Raw genomic sequence first — 17,700 nt, forward strand, 5'->3', positions numbered from 1 at the left:
GTTAGCTGGAAAGTGGATTGGTCATCATGGGCCATCAAGATCTCCCGATATGACCCCCTTCAACTTTTATTTTTGGGTCATTTGTCTATTTCTATGTTGTGAAGATAGGAGATATGCAGCATCTGAAACAATGGATACTTCTGCATTATTTCTAACAGTGGGGCTCATTTACTAAGGGCCTGAATCGCTCATTTTCGTCAGGTTTCCAGAAAATTACCGGTTTGCGGCGTTTTACCCCCTGGTTTTTGGCGCACGCGATTGGATTGTATCGCATCGGCCCCGGGTTTCATGCAACGGAAATCGCTTGACACGCACTTACAAGCACCAGGAAGAAGATGGTGAACTCAGGCGAACACCGGCGGACCTCGGCACAGCAGCGACACCTAGTGGATATCGGGCGTGCGACCGTAGTGGATCTCAGCAAGCTCCGAATCAACATCGGACAACGCGCCGCGGGATCGCGAATGGGCTGGGTAAGTAAATGAGCCCCAGTGTGTCAAGAGTGGAAGAAGAGGGTTGGATTGACAATCCAATGCAATAGACAGCACTTTTAACACATTTTATAAGTGGTCGTAAACTTGTAAATAACTCATGACAGAATAAAGTAACACCTATGTTTTCTTGTGAAATTCTCAATAAGTTTCATGTGTTACACGACCCTCTTCCCATTGGAAAAAATAAGTGGATCCATATGGCCGACTTCAAAATGGCTGCAGTGGTCAACAGTTTCCCACCGTCCATATACTAATGTGTCATAATATCACCAACCATTCCCATTTTATTTTGATGTATCCATATAAATGGCCTACCCTCTATATTTCATCAACTAATACAGCCTATTATCAATATACAACAGGTCTATAAAAATGCTGCTCCATGCTATGGGACCATAATGGAGAATGGGTGCACATGACGTGAACAAACTGTCCACTCAGCCTCGCAGCAGAAAGAAGGTCAGGTCTCTCCTGTTCTTGTGAAAGTGGAAACTCCCAGGGGTTCAACCCACATCTATCATGTGTTTGTAGATATCAAGCATGAGAATACCCTTTTTTTTTTTGGAAGAAATCAATATCTGAACAACTAAAATCTGGGTTTATATACTAAAAGACTCAAGTTGCAAACCGGATCCATCCATTGTGGTCATTAGAGTACAGTTACAGAGGCTGCACATACTGTGCAATGTGTCCCTTATAACGTTATAGAGTACCCGTAATGATAACCCTGCCAGTAACGCGGCACAGGGCTCCAGGAAGAAATGGCCAAAATTGTAGGTTTAACTGCTTAATTAATTGCTGCCGGCCCACTCCCCAATGTGCCAGCATCTCATGGTGGATACCATCGATAGGGCTTAATACAACAGCTCTATAAATACCAGTCAGAGGCCAAGATTTATCAAAAGTAGTGTAATAAGTGCAGCTTGTCTCGTGAATGTGCAGATTTCGGGAAAATATTGAATACTGGTGCAAGGTCTTCAATAATCTGGTGCCCCTGCACTGCTCTAGAAGTGTGCACCAACTTTTTTAGATGGACACCTTTACTATACAGCCGGCGCCACAATTCTCTCAAGTCGCAATCTCTGACTAATCAGTAACAGCCCCTTTAGATGCACATTTTATCTGTCTTGTCGGACACAGCAGCCGCGACACAAAGCTGGCGCAGGCACTTTATAAGTACATGTGCGAGCTCCAAAGACGTTCTATTCAGTGCAAAGTAGGACAGAAAATTGGCACAGCCAGAATAATCTGGGATGTTACTTATGACCCTTGACAAAAAGGCATTATATTTCATCATCCCATCACCAAAAATTTGTTTAACTAGTTGTGGAAGGTGGGGGGGGGGGGTGTTAACACTTAGAATATAGTAGTGCTGTGCATAATGCACCTTCCTATCTCTCTTTAGGCAGCCTATTGTTCTTTATTTATTCAATAATTTTATACTGTTCCCTTAGTACATTATACAAACTGTAAGCTCTTGTGTCACCCCCTCATCCTCATAGACTGTAAGCTTTTGTGCCACCCCCTCATCCTCATAGACTGTAAGCTCTTGTGTCACCCCTCATCCACATAGACTGTAAGCTCTTGTGTCACCCCTCATCCTCACAGACTGTAAGCTCTTGTGTCAACCCTCATACCCATAGACTGTAAGCTCTTGTGTCACCCCCTCATCCTCATAGACTATAAGCTCTTGTGTCACCCCTCATCCTCATAGACTATAAGCTCTTGTGTCACCCCTCATACCCATAGACTATAAGCTCTTGTGTCACCCCCTCATCCTCATAGACTATAAGCTCTTGTGTCACCCCCTCATCCTCATAGACAGTAAGCTCTTGTGTCACCCCCTCATCCTCATAGACTGTAAGCTCTTGTGTCTCCCCTCATCCTCATAGACTGTAAGCTCTTGTGTCGCCCCACATCCTCATAGACTGTAAGCTCTTGTGTCACCCCTCATCCTCATAGACTGTAATCTCTTGTGTCACCCCTCATCCTAATAGACTGTAAGCTCTTGTGTCACCCCTTCATCCTCATAGACTGTAAGCTCTTGTGTCACCCCCTCATCCTCATAGACTGTAAGCCCTTGTGTCACCCCCTCATCCTCATAGACTGTAAGCTCTTGTGTCACCCCTTCATCCTCACAGACTGTAAGCTCTTGTGTCAACCCTCATACCCATAGACTGTAAGCTCTTGTGTCACCCCCTCATCCTCATAGACTATAAGCTCTTGTGTCACCCCTCATACCCATAGACTATAAGCTCTTGTGTCACCCCCTCATCCTCATAGACTATAAGCTCTTGTGTCACCCCCTCATCCTCATAGACAGTAAGCTCTTGTGTCACCCCCTCATCCTCATAGACTGTAAGCTCTTGTGTCTCCCCTCATCCTCATAGACTGTAAGCTCTTGTGTCGCCCCACATCCTCATAGACTGTAAGCTCTTGTGTCACCCCTCATCCTCATAGACTGTAATCTCTTGTGTCACCCCTCATCCTAATAGACTGTAAGCTCTTGTGTCACCCCTTCATCCTCATAGACTGTAAGCTCTTGTGTCACCCCCTCATCCTCATAGACTGTAAGCTCTTGTGTCACCACCTTATCCTCATAGACTGTAAGCTGTTGTGTCACCCCCTCATCCTCATAGACTGTAAGCTCTTGTGTCACCCCCTCATCCTCATAGACTGTAAGGTCTTGTGTCACCTCCTCATCCTCATAGACTGTAAGCTCTTGTTTCACCTCCTCATCCTCATAGACTGTAAGCTCTTGTGTCCCCCCTCATCCTCATAGACTGTAAGCTCTTGGGTCACCCCCTCATCCTCATAGACTGTAAGCTCTTGTGTCACCCCCTCATTCTCATAGACTGTAAGCTCTTGTGTCACCCTCTCATCCTCATAGACTGTTAGCTCTTGTGTCACACCCTCATCCTCATACACTGTAAGCTTTTGTGTCGCCCCTCATCCTCATAGACTGTAAGCTCTTGTGTCACCTCCTCATCCTCATAGACTGTAAGCTCCTGTGTCACCCTCTCATCCTCATAGACTGTAAGCTCTTGTGTCACCCTCTCATCCTCATAGACTGTAAGCTCTTGTGTCACCCCCTCATCCTCATAGTCTGTAAGCTCTTGTGTCACCCCCTCATCCTCATAGACTGTAATCTCTTGTGTCACCACCTTATCCTCATAGACTGTAAGCTCTTGTGTCCCCTCTCATCCTCATAGACTGTAAGGTCTTGTGTCACCTTCTCATCCTCATAGACTGTATGCTCTTGTGTCACCTCCTCATCCTCATAGACTGTAAGCTCCTGTGTCACCCTCTCATCCTCATAGACTGTAAGCTCTTGTGTCACACCCTCATCCTCATACACTGTAAGCTTTTGTGTCGCCCCTCATCCTCATAGACTGTAAGCTCTTGTGTCACCCCCTCATACTCATAGACTGTAAGCTCTTGTGTCACCCCCTCATCCTCATAGACTGTAAGCTCTTGTGTCACCCCCTCATCCTCATAGACTGTATGCTCTTGTGTCACCCCCTCATCCTCATAGACTGTAAGCTCTTGTGTCACCCCCTCATCCTCATAGACTGTAAGCTCTTGTGTCACCCCCTCATCCTCATAGACTGTATGCTCTTGTGTCACCCCCTCATCCTCATAGACTGTAAGCTCTTGTGTCACCCCCTCATAGACTGTAAGCTCTTGTGTCACCCCCTCATCCTCATAGACTGTAAGCTCTTGTGTCACCCCCTCATCCTCATAGACTGTAAGCTCTTGTGTCACCCCCTCATAGACTGTAAGATCTTGTGTCACCCCCTCATCCTCATAGACTGTATGCTCTTGTGTCACCCCCTCATCCTCATAGACTGTAAGCTCTTGTGTCACCCCCTCATCCTCATAGACTGTAAGCTCTTGTGTCACCCCCTCATCCTCATAGACTGTATGCTCTTGTGTCACCCCCTCATCCTCATAGACTGTAAGCTCTTGTGTCACCCCCTCATAGACTGTAAGCTCTTGTGTCACCCCCTCATCCTCATAGACTGTAAGCTCTTGTGTCACCCCCTCATCCTCATAGACTGTAAGCTCTTGTGTCACCCCCTCATAGACTGTAAGCTCTTGTGTCACCCCCTCATCCTCATAGACTGTAAGCTCTTGTGTCACCCCCTCATCCTCATAGACTGTAAGCTCTTGGGTCACCCCCTCATCCTCATAGACTGTAAGCTCTTGTGTCACCCCCTCATCCTCATAGACTGTAAGCTCTTGTGTCACCCCTTCATCCTTATAGACTGTAAGCTCTTGTGTCACCCCCTCATCCTCATAGACTCTAAGCTCTTGTGTCACCCCCTCATCCTCATAGACTGTAATCTCTTGTGTCATCCCCTCATCCTCATAGACTGTAATCTCTTGTGTCATCCCCTCATCCTTATAGACTGTAAGCTCTTGTGTCACCTAAACAGGTGTCTATTTTGCTGAATCTGTATACAGCACTGGTGCATGAGAGCTTCCCATCATATCTCACATCTCTCTATATTATTATGCAGTTTCTTTATATTAAGCAACAATCCAGGGAGTTATATGAGAAGAAGTCAAGCTCCATCCTTCTTAATGGACTACACCCTTGTTTCCTGCATATAGAAGGGTATAAAGTTGGCAGGGGTGAAGTCAGTACATGAAAGACTCAAGATGCCGTCTCTGGGGCACCTGCTGCTGCTTTCCCTGGTCCTGACACTCATTTTCCCAGCATCGGGATTTTTCATGAGAACACCAAGACCAAGTAAGATTTAAAGACCAGATATCATCTGTGTGGGTAATAATAATAATAATTTATTGCTATAATTATTTTTTATTATTATTATCCATATTATTATTACTATTGTTATTGTTATTGTATGTGTTATTTAGTATTATTATTGTAATTAACATTATTTTTAGTAGTATTAGGCAAATTGTGTATTTCTACATGAATCCACTATCATTTACTGCACAGAAGCTGCTGGGGTATTATTTTGCTATCTCTTATGGGTATTTCAGTTAACACTTACATGGAGTGACACAATCCCTGAATATTTGAGGTATTAATATGATAAATTAAAAAAATTAACTTTTCCATAGCTTTGTTCATCTCTTAGTTCAAACTGGGAGAGGCTAGCAAAGTGTGTGCCCCACCTGGATGCTGAGTGCCAGGGAGGTGCCAACAAGCCACTTCACCGTGATCAGTCAGTAATTACAGGGGTTGGGCAGAAAATTCATCCTTTGCCCTGGGTAAGGGAAAGTCTAGCTACAGCTCAGACTAGTGTATCCTCTACAGGAATAATATTACTGTATTTTTCTGACTATAGGGTGCACAAAAATTCTCTTGGTTTTCTCAAAAATCAAAGGTGCGCCTTATAGTCCAGTGCGCCTTATAAATGAACCGTACTTACAGACAACAGCTGCCTTGAAGTGTGCACAGGTCTGCCACCTGCTGGTCATTCATCCTTATAATCAGGTGCGCCTTATATTCCGGTGCGCCTTATATATAACCCTAGACATTTTAGTAGGCATTTATTGATGGTGCACCTTATAGTCCAAAAAAATAGATTCCAGTGACAAAAAAAAAATACTCCACAGTTTCCTTGATGTATCCATTTTTTGGGGCCATGTGCCAAAAGTCTCTTACTTTTTAGCTTTCATGACATCACATCTTGGGCACCCAGACAACTAGACTTGAAAATCTCTAACACTGCCAGCCAGGCTGAGGTTGACTACTTGTTAACTCCTTGAGGTGCCCATCAGCTAAGCGGGCTGACATCCTTGGAACCTACAAAACCCTAAGGGCTGTTGTAAAACCAAATAAATCCTCACCAGTCTCAGTCACTACACGTGAGTGGGACATTGCGCAACATAGATCAAGTCTCAATTTTAAATTTCCCTTCTATTTTCTAGAATGTCCTCCAGTTCGTTCTCGTACAAACTGCGGCTCCCTCTCAGTGAATCCATGCAGCATACCTACCGATTGTTCCAGCAGACAGAGCTGCTGTGATAGCGGATGTGGGCTACATTGCTACTCTGTTGATGGTAAGTAGACAAGTAGAAATAGAGTCCCTAAGATAAAAATGTAAATGTCTTGGATTATTTTGGGACACCATTTGTAATGATAGATGTTAGGAAATGGGCTTTGCTTTGGATGGATGTGTTAGTTAAGCTCGAATTTTGTTAGGTCGCCAACTTCAGACTGGAAAAAGTCTGAGATTGGGACCATCACAGATTGAGCTGGTTCTAGTTGCTTCTAGCACTGAAATTGACACAATGGGAGTCATTTACTAAGGGTCCAATTTGCGCACTTTTGTCGGGTTTCCCGTATCTTTCCGATTTGCGCCAAATTTCCCCGGGATTTTGGCGCACGCGATCGGATTGTGGTACAAATCAGGGGGCCAGGCCTTCGGAAAAACCGCTGAATTTCAAAAACGAATTGTGTCGCAAAATCAATCACTCACATGCACCAGAGATTGGATGGTGAACTCCAACGGACCTCGGCGGACCTCGGCGCAGCAGTGACACCTGGTGGACATCGGGCGCACAACCTTAGTGAATAGCAGGAAGACCCAAATCCTCGTCTGAGAACACGCTGCTGGATCTCGACAGGACCGGGTAAGTAAGTGACCCCTAATGGGGCACAATTACTTACCCAGTCCTGTCGCGATCCCCGAGATGCGTTCACCGACAAGGACCATCTTCTTCCCGGTGTATGTGAGTGCATGTCTACCGACAATTTGAATTTTAAATCCCGCACTTAGTCCGAATCAGTCGGGTTGTCTGACGGCCACACCCCCCGATTTGTGTCGCATGAAAGTCGGCGCCAAAATCCGTTTGCGTGCGCAAAAAACCCTCGTTAAATGCAACAGAAATGCAGTGTGCGGACCCTTAGTAAATGTGCCCCAGAGAATGGAACAGCTCTGTTCTCTGTATATGGCTAAGTTTTGTTCCTACCATTCATCTCCAGATAACTTTAATGGGAGCAGAACTGCAGTTACCCTTCCCAGCCACAATACAAGAACAGAGCTGTTGTCCTATTCTCTCTGTTGATTCCACTGCCAAAGGTAGCCAAAAAAAACAGGTGATTGGGGGGTGGTTCTAGTTTTGGAACCTCTACAATTTGATATTAATGACCAATCCTATGCATAGGTTATCAATAGCGATGAGTAACATCACCAGTAACAACCGTGATCAGTGTGTGCACCAATTGCGGTTGTTAAGCCTTTGAATGCCAATGGCCAGATTTTTTTCTAGGATTGTCGCTCCCCGATGATAACTGGCAGCATTTACAGAGTTAACACCAGCCATAGATTCCATAACCGATCTGTGAGTGTTAACGGATGGGTATACGAACCAAACTTTTATTCAAAGTTTAGGTGAACTCAGCAAACCCTAACGCATCCGCTCATCAATAGTTAGAAGCAATTCTTAAACATTTCAAATGTGGATAATCCTTACTCCATTAACTGGCGGGTTTGCTGGTGGCATTTAAAGGAATCGCAATCATTGCAGATGTTAACCCTTTTAATGCCACCGGCAAAGCCGTGGCGTCTCGGTGAGCAACAATCCTAGGGATAGTGATGGTGCACATTGGTGGGGGTGATCCCGATGCCGAACCAAGACTTCTGGATGAATTGTGGTTTGGTCTGCTCAACCCTGGCCATCAATTATAAGAAGCTTTAAAATCAATGTGGCCTGAAAACTTGGTCATTTCATGGCACTGATATATGCAGAAGGGTAAGGAACATCTAGAGAATAGTTGGTATGAATTCCAGTATTTTTCTCAAGTGTAGTAAATAGCCCTTTTATCAGGTGCCTCCAATTTTCTTTAATTTTGTTATTTTTCTTTTGGTGATTTTGAAATACAGTTTTCAGATTTTGGGTAACATTCACTTTATATTCATTTTTGAATTTTGGGAAAAAAAGGAATTTTTCCATCATTGTCATGTTACAAAACGTAATAAAGTAATCTTTTTTTCCCCACCAGATTTCCTTGGTTCCTTCTCAAAGCTATTTTCATGTAGTGGATGTGGAGGATGCTCAAGTGGCGGATGTGTAAGCCGATGCTCGGCATGTGGAAATTATGGAGGATATGGGCGAAAAAAATAGACATGATTTTCTTTTGAAATATTTTATGAATGCAATAAATATTAAAAACTTCAATTTTGAGTCCAAAAATGTAATTATTTCCTTTGATCTATAAATATGTTCCATCTAGGAACAAGTGATGTAAATCATTTTGGTTTTGCGACACTTGCTAAAAATAGAGAAAACAATATATTACTAAAGAAATATTAAAACTAAATTACAGTAATAGAATAATACATTTGTAAAAGATCAATAAAGCGAATTGTACATATCACATTGTAACTATTTTAAATTTTTTTAGCACAGCTGGAGAGAGACTTCGACAACAATTCCAATGACACCTATACAATGCTGCTTACTTCTTCCTATCTCAAAAAAAGCCTCATATAACTGTAAAATCCTCTTAGTTTTCCTGAAGTGGGCAGGGCATCTGGGTTGTGACATAAGCTAAGGGCAGTGAGGCCAGAGCACTGAGGGCATTCACATGGACATGTCCAAACCGAGCCAATCAGGACAGATTCAGTGTTACTGCTTGTACAGAAATCTAGAGCAGAGCAAGGACGGAGAGACACAGAGCACTGGATCTCTGCATGATCTGCAGTAAAAAATGATCATGTAGTAATCAACTACACTACAAAGAAAAAAATATATTAAAACATGTCCACTAACACCACAAAACACCCAAGAATAAAGGGATGAACACATGGCAAGACCACCTCTCTGAGAGGACCCCCTCCCTAAAAGACTTTTTATTGGCTGATTTTTTCTCCCATTAAACTCAATGGAAACTGCCCCTCCATCTTCAAACCACCCCTTTCCTGTGCAAAGGGGTTGCACTATATACAGTATATTCTCTGATGCCATTCATTAGACCTGATTGCTTATAGTCCCCATTGCACCTTGTGCCAAGCAAAATCTCTTTTTCACATATGATTGAGCAGAATGAAGGAGGCCACACCCATCTCACATTAAGACCCACCCAGCCCAGATGAGAGTGGAGTAAATTTTCACATCAGAGGCCAAATTCTACAGCCCACAATTATCACTCTGGCTAGGGAAAAAGTAGATTCAGATTGGTTTTGCTTCTCACATCACAAATTCATAAATAGGAAACACTTCTACTGGAATGATTCAATATGCCCCTCATTTCAGCCTTCAATCCTTAGAGTGGATTCACACTGGCCTGTGTGGTGCATGTCCAGTGCATGTTGTCTCCATTTTGCTTTTGCTTTGTCTTAATGTCCACAATAAAAACCACAACTTTGTTGACCAGACCTATAGACGTCTATCGATATCCATGTTCCTTGTCGATGAAAAAAACAGAAAGGTTTCATAATTTCTTTCACACACAACTGATCATTCGGGGCATGAAAAAATACCATTGTGGAAGGCTTTATAAACTTGTATTTTACCTTAAATGTCTCCCTGCCGGCAGCTTGCGGTGATTCCTTGGGAGGGGGGAAGGTCTATCTTCATGATAATAATGCTTGCGTTCACTGAAGTTTGAGGCTATTTATTTATGAACACCGCTTACAATCTGGATACAGCAAATTAAATTCATAGAGGCCGGACAGTGATTGGTCCATTAAAAGACCTTGGAGGAGATTTACTATTTCTTCTCCACCTCCATGCCTATGCCACTAATATCTGCTGCCCCTCCATGTGTCTTGGTGTAGTGGCCAGCCTCCTAATATCTGCTCCCCCTCCATGTCTCTTGGTGTACTGGCCTGTCTCCTGGTATCTGCTCCCCCTCCATGTCTCTTGGTGTACTGGCCTGTCTCCTGATATCTGCTCCTCCTCCATGTCTCTTGGTGTACTGGGCTGCCTCCTGGTATCTGCTTCCCCTCAATCCCTCCTGGTGTACTGGCCTGTCTCCTGGTATCTGCTCCCCTACATCCCATCCGGTGCACTGGCCTGTCTCCTGATATCTGCTCCTCCTCCATGTATCTTGGTGTACTGGCCTGTCTTGTGGTATCTGCTCCCCCTCCATTATCTCTGGTGTAGTGGCCTGTCTCCTGGTATCTGCTGCTCCTCCATACCTCCTGGTGTATTGGCCTGTCTCCTGACATCTCCTCCCCCTCCATATCTCTTGGTGTACTGGGCTGTCTCCTGGTATCTGCTCCCCTCCATCCCTTCTGGTGACCTGGCATGTCTCCTGGTATCTCATCCTTCCCTCCTGGTGTACTGGCATGTCTCCGTATATCTGTTCCCCCTACATGTCTCTTGGTGTACTGGCCTGTCTCCTTGCATCTGCTCCCCCTCCATCCCTTCCGATGCACTGGCCTGTCTCCTGATATTTGCTCCCCCTCTGATGTACTCTATTTCTCTTGATGTACTGGCCTGTCTCCTGATATCTGCTCCCCCTCCATGTCTCTTGGTGGACTGGCCTGCCTCTTGGAAACTGCTCCTCCTTCATGTTACTTGGTGTACTGGCCTGTCTCCTGATATCTTTTCCCACTCCATGTCTCTTGGTGTGCTGGCCTGTCGGCTGGTACCTGCTCCTCCTCCAAGTCTCTTTGTGTACTGGTCGGCCTTCTGGTATCTGCTCCTCCTCCATCCCTCCTTTTGTAATGGCCTGTCTCCTGGTATCTGCTACTCCTCCTTGTGTGCCCAACCTGGCTTAGACTGCATCTGGATCTATTATGAGACCAGAGCTTCAAAACACCAATAGTTTTCCCACTCAATTCTTTTCAGCCATTTTGTTGTTTGAGTGTAATGGTGAATTGGATCATTGTCCTGTTGCATGACCTAGTTTCAACCAAGTCCATGGTTGATGCAAATACTGCAGGCTGTCTTGATCCTGTGGCTGCATAACACGCCCATCTCAACATCCTCCACCATTGTGCTAGAAAGTTGATATAAGGTGTTTGTGTAGTCATGCTGTTTTTGGCTATCGCCAAATGTAATGCTATGCACTACAGAACTGAGAACTGTACACTTTGATATGTAGCACCTCAAAAATCACTCAAAAACCAGTGAAGTTGGACAGAGCAATGGCTGTCAATGGGCATTCACAGAAAATCAAGGTATCCAAGGTCCGACCTTGAGTGCTGCCCGTAGCTATATAGGACATTCCAAGATTGGAATCCAATGTAGTTGCCAAATTTGCACAAATTTTGTCATCTACTAGAACATGTTAGGCTCTGTTTCCATTAAGAGCCTTCACCAAGGATTTGTGTTTATATCAGATTTGAGTAGAATAGAATATCAAACCAATCAGCCACTTCCTCCCCCAAAAAACCAGACAAATTCCAGTATAGGTCAAAGTATTTATTGATTACCATTTGAATCCTTTTGGAACAGTGGCCATGACACTAATTTTAATAGAGCCAGGGGGTGGCCACTGAGAGAAAACCTTCACTCAGTCAAAGGCTATCCCTACTCATCCGCATACACATGCGTGGTTTGCTTTAATGAACATCCATGAATTATGAGTACAAAATGTAACAGACCAATCTCCATCGAAATCTGCACACAGGAGGTTACCGATTCATTATGACTACAATCAACTGGTTTGACACTCATCTACTGTGTCTAGCAACCTCTCTGTAGCTGTTTGCAAACCTCCCCCTCTAACTATTATCCTGAAGAGCATGATGGAAGTTCCCAAACCTTTTACATTTGAAATTCTAATGGTATACTGAAACAATAGATAGATATCTTAACTCCTCCATGTTATCTTTCTTGTATCTCCTCATTATCATAGTAGTTGCTACTATTAAGCAATAGCCTACAAATGTGAGGGAGTATTATGTGAAAATTACAAAGATAAGCTCCATGGAAGGGCAACTCCTTAACCATAAACAGATACCGGTGTATAAATGCCGGTGCCAAGCAAGTAAATAAAACAACTTAGTGGCACCATGAGGTCTCTAGTGGTCTACCTTCTCCTGTTCTTCGTTTTCACCAGTTTCACATCAGGATTTCTAATGAGAAGATCAGGTAAGAACACAGATAGATTGAGTATAAATGTCCCATTGTTTGTTACATTTGATCCTTATTAGTACCTTGACAATTTTTGGACAGTTGTGACATAGAAATGTTCTGTTTTTCATAAAGATTTTGTCATAAAATACATAAATGTTGGGTACCAAGCCTGTCCAAGCCTGTCCATGTCTGGTACCATACATCAGGTACATTCTTAACCCGTTGACACTTGTAGTAATGTTTTTTTCAAAGAAAAAGTAGATCTAGTTAAACCGGGCATCCATGCTTAACAATTTTAATTTTTAACCGGTTATAACATTGTGAATGATCCTTTCTCGATGTATAAGTAGAGTGAGGAGTAAAGGAACTTTTTGGTGAATGTTGACACCTAACATCAGGGATGAGGTAGCAACCCTACTGATTATTAGAAATTACCTCACATCGAAAAGAAAAAAAATATTTTTTTTATCCCTCTTTTCTATAGGATGCCCTTCTCCCAACGTAAATTATCGTTGCCCACCAGCCTCTCAAAACCAGTGTTCATTCGATATAGATTGCAGAGGCAGTTTGAGATGTTGTAACAATGGATGTAACTCAAGGTGTGTCGATAATCTGGCAGGTAAGATACGACTTGTTATAATATGAGCTCACACACAATTATACATACACTGGTACAGATTTTAAGAATTGCCACAAGGGTCCCTTGACAAATTTCCTTGTGGAACCGATCCTGGCAACAACTTTTTTGCGCCTCCACAGGGGATATTAAACAATACAACGTTAAAACTGATATTAAAATATTATCTGTGTAATGCAAGAGAGGAAGGGTCCTCCAAAGGGAAGTTTACTTCTCATAACTACTCTATAGAAGATGAGGATCCTCACTAGAGGACGCCATATTATAAACTTGGATCCCCTACCAGAATAATCTATTCCAAAAAAATTCCATAAGAGGTCTCTTGGAGTAACTGTGTAGCTTGAGGGGTGGAGCAACAGGGGCAGGTTTCTTAGGTGCACGGTGGGTCAGGAGCCACTAACAAGCCCTGGTCAAGCTAATAAATACAAGCTAGGGACGCCACTTGAATCTTTTACTGGGTACAATGCAGCCTACATCCATCTCTGGGATTTACTGCCATAATCTATTGACAGACTACAAGCCACCACTAGTCTCTTAAGCCGTTTTAGAAGTGGAAGAATCATAAAAGTAGAGAATTACTTGGACTAAACTTCTCATTAATGGTGTTGAAGGTGTTTAAGATGATTCAGGGTAGCTTTTGATGCAGATGACCTTTCTTGAGGAGAGAATAATTAGCATTAGTTATGTGGGGGTCCAACTCATGCACCCTACATCAGTGGAGGTTGGGCAGAGAATGTAACTGGGAGCAGAAGGCTCAGTCAGTTGTATATGTCACGAATATGTCAATGGCCTATAGCCCAGGAAAACCCTTGTAGTAAAGGTGGCGGACGTGGCATCAGCTAAACATCCAATGTGTGGGGCATTGTTCCAAGCAACTAGTTGCAAGTTGGGTTGTGTACAGGTGGGTATGGGATAGTCTTCGTGGATTGGAAGGCAAGGGAGGTAAGTGGTAAGTAAATGTTACCCAGCTAATTGTTTTTATCAGGCTTATCAGTATCAAACCGGAACGTGGCTGTACAAAAGTGGTCATCCATGACCCAGCATGACAGGATTTCGAAAGCACTCTACCACAGTCCATACATGTACGATCCTATCAGTATGTTCAGATTTGGTTCTAGATAATCACACTGTAACAACAGGTAGTGATAAGTCCATCCAACATGCCCGCTTCCTGCTCGCCTGGGGCAAGGCCGAAGTGTAATTGTTGAATACTTAAGTTTGAAGTTTGTTTTTACTGCATGTAGTAAAACATTTCATTTTTTTTCTCCAGCATCCTCCTCATTTTTCTCGCTATTTTACAACCCGTTTAGCTATGCAGCCTATGGTCCATTTAGAGATTGATGTTGCCGTCAAGTTCTGACCTACCAGTAACATGTGCTGCAATAAGCAATAAACTTTAAAGGACACAATCACATATTGGACTGAATTACACTCCTAGGGTGTTGCTGGAAGAGGAATCTGGATACACATTGGTGCCTCACTTGTCTCGGAAGAGAATTTATTTTTTGTTTAGGGAAGGAAGATAAGAATTCACAGATGTTTAAAATCTTTGAAAAATCTATACATTTCCATAAAGCTGTGTAATAAAACTTTATATGGATTGTAAGAAAGATTTGTGTTATTGTTTTACAGCAAAAAGTTGAGTGGTTCCATGTTAATGCCTTAAAGGGAACCTGTCATCAGAAGACCCTTTTTCTGGCTCCCCAATGTCCCCATAGAGAATAGTGTACACATTGCCAAAGAGTTTTTAAAGTAAAACTGTCTTTTCTTAAAAAACAGATAAATTAGGTGAAAGTTTACCTTTCTGTATTAAGAGCTGTGTCCCTAGTCCCCTGGGAGTGGCCAGTGAGGAGTGGTTTCTCCCATTCCCTCAAGAAACCGCTCTGTCATGCATCGATTTCAAATTTTAAAAAACCTCCCATGTCCCTCATATCTCCTCCCATGGCTTCCCCCCTTAGGCTGTCATACATGTCTACACCTCTTGTCACTGGCCACTCCCAGGGGACTAGGGCACAGCTCTGCATACAGAAAGGTAAACTTTCATCAAACTTAACTTTTTTTTCAAAAACAGTGGCAGTGGCACTTTGGCACTATTCTCTATTGGGACATGGATGAACCAGAAAAAAGGCTCCTGATGACAGGTTACCTTAAACTTAGGTTCAACAATTAACTATAAACAAAACTGATGATAAACCATAAATATATACATATAACATACTATTGTGTAACATAATATTATAGCATCATATTGTTTCGAAAATCTTCTCATCCAATGACATTTTGAATCAGTAGCTGAAAGCCAAAATCAGAAACAGTTTGTGAAGATGCACAAATCTTTCCAATATACTTTTTCTCTGTAGGATCAGTGTCCTGCGCACCATGGGAGTGGCCAGTGAGAAAACACCCATATCCCAGCTATTTGAAATACATGGAGCAGATTCTCAAGGGTGGGGGGGGGGTGGCGTTTCTCACTGGCTACTCCCAGTGCAGAGAGACAGGTAAACTTCCATCTAACTTTTCTTTTTATCGGAAAAATCCAGTTTTATTATAAAAACACTTTGGCAATGTGCACACTATTCTCTATGGGGACATGGGGGAGCCAGAAAAAGGGGCTCCTGATGACAGTTTCCCTTTGATACAATATTGTCGCAAGCTGAAAAATATAATAAATCTGACCCTTCGCTTTCATCACTGGCCATTCAGTTTGGGCCACCGTAGACAATACTCTACATCCAAAGTCACTGCGGAGGTAAGTGTGCCCCAGGCGCTATTTCATTGCTGTTGTACATTTCAAGCAAATCTATAATACAACCCTTTGCATCAGATCTTACACTTATATAAAATTATTGGGACCATATACAGTAGTAGGATATATGATACATTTCACTTCCTCCACCAACATCAAATCGTTGCATCCTTCAACAGGCTCTGCACCGATCTTTCCGGCACAGTTGGAATGGGTTTTTATCTATCCCTTATTTTTCCTAGAAATTGTTTCTGCTAGTTTCAGCACCAAGTTTAATAAATGGGGTCTCTACTGTATGGTGGGTCGTCCTGGGAAGCCCCTAGAAACTAACCATGGCTGTGATTAACCAGGGGTATCAGCTATGGCTAGTAGTTAGGTTTGTCAATTTGCCAGATTGGCAGCACGGCTGCCATTCCGACAATCTGTCCAGATCAAGATTTGAACTTAAAGGAAAACTACCAGTAAGATTAACATAAAACAAACTACACATAATCACCTAAGGTCCTCTTCATCTTTAATTTTGAGACTCCTGGATTGCCTGGAAAAAAGACTTATAATTATCAGGCTACAGCACGGGGACGAGATGTCCGGAGTTCTGGCCTGCTAATTACCGTATTTTTTGGACTATAAGACGCTTCTTACTATAGGACGCATCCCAGATTTAGGCTTCCAAAAAAAGGAAAAATATATTTTACATCAATTAAAATATGCCTGTTGGTCGCACTAAAGCACAGCACACACAGACATACGTTTACACAGACAGCTCTGCATCATCCATCCAGATTCACACACAGCTCTACATCATCCATACAATTACACACACAGCTCTGCATCATCCATCCAGACACACACTCAACTCAGGCTGTACACACAGAACCCCCCCCCCACACACACACACACACACACACATACATACACAGACATACACACACACACATACACATACTTTCCAAATTCCCCTTCTTCTTACCCCGTCCCATGGCATGGCAGTATCAGACCTGTGGTGATGTAAGAAGGTGATCCGTCACATGATTCTGACATCACAGCAGGTCCTGTACCTGTAGACAGAGAGGAGAGCAGTACGGGGGCTACTCTCTGGGAGATCGGGTGCAGCTCTATATCAGGGCATCACCTGATCTCCATTACAGCGGTCAGAAGGGTCTGGCAGTGCTGGATCCTCCTGACATCTGGTCTATAAGACGCATGCACTTTTTAGCAAGATTTTTTCTTGCTAAAAAGTGCGTCTTCTAGTCCAGAAAATACGGTATCAGTCTTTTCTCCAGGCGATCCCGCCGGGATCGGGATGTGGAGGACCTTAAATGAGTATATGTAATTTTTCTTTTAATGTTTGTGTCAGCTCATTGCTAACTATTATACATTTTGGGAAATTTTTCAATAACATCAATGTTTTTATTTCCCCCATTACTTTAACAGTTACAGGGGAAATACAACCTCCATACAGTCCTGCCATTTCTGCAATCACTGGGTTGTTAGTCAGAAAAGTTATGGCTTCCTCTTGTACTATGTACTCTGCACCCATTGAAAAAAAGTAGCAAAAAAGAAGGCAAAAACAGTAATAAACCTTCTTTTTGGGTAAGGGGGGATGTCCATCTGTTGGTGCCTTCAAGCAGCCTTTTCCTGTACCTACGAGACCTTCTGGGAGCTGAAGGCTCCACAAAGTAATTGACAGTCAACAAACCAGATTAACACATACACTTTAGACTTATTTCCATAATCTGGTACTGTACATAACGCTTAGTAAAGAAAACATATATAATTGAAAGAAATCATTGAGTTAGTTCCCATTAAAT

The 17,700-nt window shown here is 43.1% G+C and overlaps 1 long non-coding RNA gene across 1 annotated transcript; it reads left to right on the forward strand.

Moving 5' to 3' along the window:
• The first annotated feature begins 12,363 nt into the window (after positions 1–12,363).
• LOC140068721 (uncharacterized) lies at positions 12,364–14,753 on the forward strand. Its single transcript, XR_011848528.1, has 3 exons — positions 12,364–12,521; positions 12,991–13,125; positions 14,414–14,753. It is a non-coding gene; the product is annotated as an uncharacterized lncRNA (long non-coding RNA).
• The last annotated feature ends 2,947 nt before the right edge of the window (positions 14,754–17,700 follow it).

This window comes from Engystomops pustulosus, chromosome 7 (genome assembly GCF_040894005.1).
Source record: "Engystomops pustulosus chromosome 7, aEngPut4.maternal, whole genome shotgun sequence".
Classification (NCBI taxonomy): domain Eukaryota; kingdom Metazoa; phylum Chordata; class Amphibia; order Anura; family Leptodactylidae; genus Engystomops; species Engystomops pustulosus.